General features: G+C 44.4%; 1 long non-coding RNA gene and 1 other non-coding gene across 2 annotated transcripts; both read left to right on the top strand.

The window, feature by feature from the left end:
- Positions 1–7: 7 nt before the first annotated feature.
- On the top strand, positions 8–894 carry LOC117802213. The gene is made up of 2 exons (XR_004625275.1): positions 8–494; positions 670–894. It is a non-coding gene; the product is annotated as an uncharacterized LOC117802213 (long non-coding RNA).
- Positions 143–210, top strand: LOC117802512. The gene has a single exon (XR_004625887.1). It is a non-coding gene; the product is annotated as a small nucleolar RNA SNORD52 (small nucleolar RNA).
- Positions 895–7850: the final 6956 nt, after the last annotated feature.

Raw genomic sequence — 7850 nt, forward strand, 5'->3', positions numbered from 1 at the left:
GTTTCCCCCCCCCCCCCTCTGGACTTTATTCCCATTTCCGTCTCTACTCTTCATTTAATACATCTTTATACTGGGGCAGTTGCCTTTCAGTGTATTACATCCCTTCCTAGCATGGCCTCCCCTGACCCAGGTCTCCTTAAATGGGAATGATGATCTCTCAGACTAGAGTCTCTGATGCTGGTCTTGATGTCAAAAATAAAATTCTGACTCATTTGGAGAACTGGATACTTGAGTTTCAGAGAAGGGGCCGACAAGGGGGCCTAAACTTGGTTTGTGCTTCTCATTGGTTGTCTCCTGTTTTCATCTTTCTAGCATGATTATTCTGGAAGCCCTTTCAGATGAGGTACTGATCTGGTGGGTTAAGGTGGAGTTCGTCCTCTTGGAGAAATGCTGTGCAGAGATGTCTGTGACGCCTAGGTAATGGCTCTTGCCACTTGAACCTCCAGGCTGTGATGAGCAGTGAAGAGCCACGTTCTATCTCCCTGGCTACTATGGTGAGTGCCCTTTTTTCTTGCAGCCCCAGAGTGGTAACGATAACCTTCTTGGACCGTGGGCATTTCTCTGAGGGTCTTTGAAACCACTGATGTAGTCTCCCCTATGTGCCCAGGTTCATGTTTCAGTTCCATTTGCTTGCATGGTTCTAATATATGTTCTCTTATGAAATTTCAGGGTTTTGTTAATGCAGAGGATATCTCCTATCTGGTGTTGGGCAGATCCTAGGACATCCTTCTGGCTTACCTGCATTAACCTGTGTGAGCAGCTGTCAACTTACTGGAGGAAAGAAACTGTCCAGAAATACTGAGGCACTTAAATATTTTTAGACCAATTAGACTTCTTTAATGTAAATACTTGTTCTTATGAAAAGGATTCCAATAAAATATTTTTTTTTTTTTTAAAGATTTTTATTTATTTATTCGACAGAGATAGAGACAGCCAGCGAGAGAGGGAACACAAGCAGGGGGAGTGGGAGAGGAAGAAGCAGGCTTCCAGCAGAAGAGCCTGATGTGGGGGCTCGATCCCATAACGCCGAGATCACGCCCTGAGCCGAAGGCAGACGCTTAACCGCTGTGCCACCCAGGCGCCCCCCAATAAAATATTTTAAAGCAAAATAAAAGTTTGGTTTCCATAAAAATAAGGTGGTACAAAAAGATTTAGGGAAGTTAAAGGTAACCGTCTGTGAATGAGCATCACAGCTGACAGCTATACCTCTTTGCAACTGTATACAAAAAGTTAAAACTAGGTTGACACTAAAATTAGGTGGTCTGCCATAGGATTTTAATGGACTAGATGTTAAATAAGGTTTTTAGGGTGTTGAAATACTAACACAGATGCTTAGTTTGCCTTTTGGGTCTATATTTAAAAATGTATATACCCATTGTGGTTGCCAGGGGCTGAGGAAAGGGGTAGATGGGGAGTCTGATAGATAAAGAGTTTGTTTTTCAAGATGAATTATGGAGATAAGTGGTGGTGATGGTTGCTCAAGATTACAGAATGTACTTGGGGCGCCTGGGTGGCACAGCGGTTAAGCGTCTGCCTTCGGCTCAGGGCGTGATCCCAGCGTTATGGGATCGAGCCCCACATCAGGCTCCTCTGCTGTGAGCCTGCTTCTTCCTATCCCACTCCCCCTGCTTGTGTTCCCTCTCTCGCTGGCTGTCTCTCTCTCTGTCAAATAAATAAATCTTTCAAAAAAAAAAAAATAAAAAAAGATTACAGAATGTACTTAATACCACTGAAGTGTGTGCTTAAAAATGGTTCAGATGGGGGTGCCTGGGTGGCTCAGTTGCTTAAGCGTCTGCCTTTGGTCATGATTCCAGGGTCCTGGGGTGGGCTGGAGTCTGACTAGGTGAACTTGCTTCTCCCTCTCTCATGGCTCCCCCTGCTTGTGTTCTCTCGCTAGCTCTGTCAAGTAAATAAAATCTTTTAAAAAGTTGGTAAGTTTCATGTGTGTTTCACCACAGTAAAAATTGGGAAAGAAAGCATATTCATACTTGTCTGTTATTTCAAGGATGATTTTCCACCAGCATGTACAAATTTCTGTTGCTATAAAACTTCTAAATTAACCAGTTCCTGGGAGGGAGGCATTTAGGTTTCTAGTCATGCTGTATAACCAGTGCTGATTCCCTGTTTCTTGCACCCATTGGAAGTTGTGTGGTAGACTACGTTTCCAAAAGTAGAATTTTCAAAGGATTTAAGCATGTCAAACAATGCACAGTATATTCCATAAGGTTGTATGAGTTTATGCTCAGTGACATCCGTGTCCTCATGAGGTTGCCTGTTCTCCCTATACCTGTCATCACTACTCCCAGGGGTAACTTTTGGCACCAGTTTGGTGCTATTAACTCCTACTTTTTAGTCTTTTTTTTAACTTGTCACTTTACTAAGTAATCTCTACCCCCAATGTGGGGTTCGAACTCAGACCTTGAGATCAGGAGTCCCTTGTTCTATCAGCTGAGTCAGCCAGAAGCCCCTACTTAATCATCTCTTAAAAATTAACATTTGTTCTGTATTTGCCTACTGAACCTTTTCTTTTTTTAAGATTTTATTTGCGAGAGAGGGACAGCATGGGAGGGGTGGGAAGGAAAGGGAGAAGCGGACTCCCGCTGAGTGGGGAACCTGCGGGGCCTGGCCTTCATCCCAGGACCTAGAGACGGAGACCTAAGCCGAAGGCAGACCCCCAACCAACTGAGCCACCCAGACGCCCTGCCTACTGAGCATTTACAGCTTGGTCTCCACCACTTTATTGTTTTATTTTAATTTTTTAAAAGATTTTATTGAGAGCGCAAGCCTGGGGAGGGGCAGAGTGAGAGACAAGCAGACTCCCTGCTGAGCAGGGAGCCCTACATAGGGCTCCATCCCAGGACCCCAAGATCATGACCTGAGCCAAAGTCAAGACACTTAACCCACTGAACCATGCAGATACCCCACCACCACTTTAAATTAGCAAAGATTGGGGTGCCTAGGTGGTGTAGTCAGTCACTTGAATGTCTGATTTGATTTCAGCTCAGGTCATGACCTAGGGTTGTGAAATGGAGCAAGGAATCAGGTTCTCTCCTTCTGCCCCTCCGCCTGTGCACATGCTAGCTCGCTCTCTCTCTAAAATAAATCTTAATAAATTAGAAAAGATTTCCCCCAACCTTTATTTTACTTAATCACCTTTGCTAGTTTTATTTTTTCCTGACATTGCCCTGGTTTGTACTCCCTGGAAGACAGAGTGCAGTTGGCTGCTCCTATTGCTGTTGCCTAGTAAGGGATTCCCTGGGCTTCAGTCCTTGGCCCAAAACCTTAGGATTAGCCCTGTTTAAAAGGGACTCGTTCTCTAAAACTTTGTGGATTAAAGTAGGTAATACTTAATTAAGATTCTTTAAATCCCTCACTTGGGCTTTTGTTCTTAAGACAAGAACCAAACTAGTCTGTTATCAGTCAAGGTTACTTTTGTGGAGGGGATTGAGACTGGGGTGGGTGAGGGTAGGAGGAGACTTGGACTATTCCTCCATGGATTTCTTTCTTTCTTTTTTTTTTTTTAAGATTTTATTTATTTATTTGACAGAGACAGCCAGCGAGAGAGGGAACACAAGCAGGGGGAGTGGGAGAGGAAGAAGCAGGCTCATAGCAGAGGAGCCTGATGTGGGGCTCGATCCCATAACGCCGGGATCACGCCCTGAGCCGAAGGCAGACGCTTAACCGCTGTGCCACCCAGGCGCCCCTCCATGGATTTCTGAATTAGTACCACTAAGAACGTACTAGTTTATGATATAAGGTCCCAAGCACATAACTGTGTTTGGCTCTCAGGCATCATCCTGTTTGATCTTCACAGCCAGCAGTGCTTAGATCTGCGCTAAGCTTTTCATGTGCTTCACTTCATTGAACCCTTAAAACCCGACCTTGTAACTTTGATACTATCTACCTCACTTCAGGGTCAACGAAAGGAAGGCTCAGGTTGTGAGATAATTAGCTTAAGGTCAGAAAGTATCAGTCTGGATTAAAATTCCTTTCTGTCTGCTATACTGGTCACCCAGCTTGAGAATATTACCAGTAACTGAAGCAAACCTGCCTTTGATTCACTTTCCCTTTTAATCCCTCCCACTCAGAGGAAACTACGCAGCTGAATTGTGGCTGTTACCATTCCCTGACTTTTCTTGCAGTTTTACTCTGAATATATCCCTAAACAACATGCTATGTTTGGTATCTTTTTGAATTTAATAAATATGGAATAATTGTTCATGTAGTTCTACTGGAACTTGATTTTTTAAAAGATTTTATTTATTTGAAAGAGCACAAGCAGGGGGGAGGAGCAGAGCGAGATGGAGAAGCAGTCTCCCCACTGAGCAGGGAGCCTAACGTGGGGCTTGATCCCAGGACTCTAAGATCATGACCTGAGCCTAAGGCGATGGTAAACCAACTGAGCCACCCAGGCGCCCCTGCAACTTGATTTTTTGTTGTTCATCTGTTTTCCTGTAATTTAGATTTCACCCTTCCATATACATTTCTGTCCATTTTTATTTTGGAAAAAAACTTTAAAAACTTTGTTTATATTGATGGGTGTCTCTGGGTACTATATATGGGGACTTCTATTTGTAAGTGCATTTTTCTAGGTTAATAGTATCACATAGGAGTGAGGGGGACTGGTCAAGATTCTGGAGCAAGACTGATACACTTTGTCTAGGTTACCTATCCACTCTATCACAGTTTCCTCATTTGTCAGTGGGCGAGAGTACCTACCCTTACAAAGAGTTGTTAGGTTTAAATATGTGCAAACGAACTTAAACAGTGCCTCGCACACATTAAACCCTATTTAGGTGTTAGCTACAGTTATATTATTTCAGATAGCTTAATCATTAATGTGCATAGCCTAGTCAGTACTCACTCACTCATCCTACTGGTGACTAGTAGATGGTCAACTTCCTTTCTTGTACCTAAGGTCTCTTCTGCATTCTCTTGCCCTTATTTGTATGGTCCAAGTGCTCCCCCCGGGTGTTGGGACCCTCCTTCCTGAACCAGCTCCAGGTTTGGGGTGTAAGACTGAGCTACAGCCATGGCGAGGGTCGCACGAACTTGATTTCAGGCATGGAAATCACATTCCAGCCTTCTGCATCCTTGAGCCCCAGAGTGTCCCCTCAGGAGTGATGGTGATTTGTTAACACCTCTATCCCAGAACATTCCATGCTCTACAAGTGGAGTAACTTCAGAAGTAAACAGCCCTCCTCACCCATTGGCTAGATTTCACAGCTGTCTGTACTACTCTGGGCAGAGGCTGGCCTCTCTCAGCCACCAAAGACAGTGAACCTCCCAGGGCCTGGCCTCCACTTGTCTCTCCAGGCCTCTCCTCTCTGGAGGCCTCAGCCAATGGCCAGTCTGTTAGCCCCTCCAGGTGACACCTCTACCCTGCTGATTGCTCAGAATGCTTGGAGTTTGCTCGACTTCTTTATGTTCTATGTAACTCTAAATGGTACTTTGTTTCGCTGTAAGTGTTCTTCAACATTACATGCTATATATGTGTTCTGTGACTTGCCTTTTCTCTTCATGTTATCTTTGTGATTTTTTAAAGATTTTTACTTATTTGAGAGAGAGCACAGGAGGGGGGAGGATCAGAGGGAGAAGCAGACGCCCTGCTGAGCAGGGGTTCGTCACAGGACTTGATTCTGGGACTCCAGAATCATGACCTGAGCCGAAGGCAGTCAGTCGCTCCACCAACGGAGCCACCCAGGTGCCCAAATGTAGTATGTATGTTTAATAATATTTACAGCTTAACTATTGTTTAGAGTTAAATATAATATAGTGAAAGAAATGCATGGGATTGCTAAATGCTAACTTCAAGTTAGTAGTTACCTGGGCTGTGACCAGGGGGTGAGTAGAGAGTGAGGCAGTCAAGGAGGTGTGTACCTAGGGGCTCCATGGGAGCTCACTATAATTTTTCATATTTTTGTATGTCTGAACTATTTCTTAATAACTTTAAAACATGGTTTGGGACCTGTGAATTCTGAAGGGCTGAGCAAAGGCAAACGCTAAGTCACTCCCACAGGGACACCTGCAGACTGTGAAGCTCACACATGGAGCTCCCTTGGAAGACATCCAAAATGAGCCAGATTCCAAAACCCTGGGCATCTGCCCCAGCAGGAGCAAGTCAGCAGACCCAACAGCAGGTGACTTTATAGCGAAGAAACTCAGATAACAGCACGAAGGCTGCGGATGTTCAAAGAGATAAAGGAAAGAATTTAATCTATTGTGCACAAACAGGGTATTGCAAAGAAAGAGCAGATGGATTTGGAAAGGAAACAAATGACGGGCACCTGGCTGGCTCAGTCAGTAGAGCATGCGACTCTTGATGATGGAGTTGTGGGTTCAAGCCCCAAGTTGGGTGTAGAGATTACTTAAAAATAAAATCTTTAATTTGGCTTGGGTCATGTTCTCAGGGTCATGAGATTGAGCCCTGCCTCGGGCTCTGTGGAGCCTGCTTGAGATTCTCTATTTCCCTCGCCTTCTGCCCCTCCCCCACCCTGTTCATTTGATGGCTTGCTCTTGCTCTCAAAAAATTTTCTTAGTTAAACACATTTTTTAAAAGATTTGGGACACCTGGGTGGCTCAGTCGTTAAGTGTCTGCCTTCAGCTCAGGTCATGATCCCAGGATCCTGGGATCAAGCCCCACATCGGGCTCCCTGCTCAGCGGGAAGCCTGCTTTTCCCTCTCCCACTTCCCCTGCTTGTGTTCCCTCTCTCGCTGTGACTCCCTCTGTTAAATAAAATATTTAAAAAAATAAATAAAAGATTATTTATTTATTTATTTAATTTAGAGAGAGAAAGAGCACAATTTAGGGGAGGGCCAGAGGGAGGGAATCTTCAAGCAGACTCCCCGCGGAGTATGGAGCCCCACACATGGATTGATCTCACGACCCATGAGATCCTGACCTGAGCAGAAACCAAGAATCAGACACTTAATCAACTGAGCCACTCAGGCACCCCCCCCAATTAAATCTTTAAAAAAAGTTTTTAATTAAAAAAAAAGCAGAAATACTCAAATTGAGATGACCAAGTACATAAGCACAATAAACAAGTTAAATAACAGAACTGAATAGAAAACTAGTGAGTGGAGCAGAGAAAACAAGTGAATAACTTTTTTAAAAAAACAAGTGAATAATTTGAAAAGGAAGTTAATATGAAGGATGGTGTGAGATGCCCCAACCTTCAGCATTGCATGTGTAGAGCTGCCCTTGCCTTGGTTTGTTACAATGCCACAGCCAGAACAGCTCTGCCCAGGGGCACACAGGGACATCGGGCTTAGAGCAGCTCAAGGCCATCTGTTAGATTGTTTATTGTAGTACTTTCCCATCCACTAACATCTTACTTTCCCATGATTCATTGTTGTGTTATTTCTCTTGCTCTCTTTTAAAGATTTTATTTCTTCATGAGAGAGTGAGAGAGAGCACGTGTGCACACAAGCAGGGCGAGTGGCAGGCAGAGGGAGAAGCGGGTTCCCCGCTGAGCAGGGAGCCCAATGCCGGGCTCGATCCCAGGACCCTGGGATCCTGACCTGAGCTGACGTCAGACGCTTAACCAACTGAGCCACCCAGGTGTCCCTGTTGTGTTATTTCTCAAAGAATAAGGAAACAGGCTATGCCTAAGGGTTAAAGTATCTGCTGACTCTTAAAATGTTAAATATTATTGCTGGCAGTCAGGTGAACCTCAGGTGGTAGTGGGTCAATTCTAAGCTGATTATTGCCTGACAGTAAACCACTAAATTCTAAAGAACGTAGCAAAGATAGAGATGTCATCAATAATCCCCAGTTATCTGCTGACATCAGGTAATAAACTAGGGTGGGGGTGGTGAGAGGGTGGGAGCTGTCTCTGAAGAGCCTG

Source organism: Ailuropoda melanoleuca, chromosome 5 (assembly GCF_002007445.2).
Source record: "Ailuropoda melanoleuca isolate Jingjing chromosome 5, ASM200744v2, whole genome shotgun sequence".
Taxonomy (NCBI): domain Eukaryota; kingdom Metazoa; phylum Chordata; class Mammalia; order Carnivora; family Ursidae; genus Ailuropoda; species Ailuropoda melanoleuca.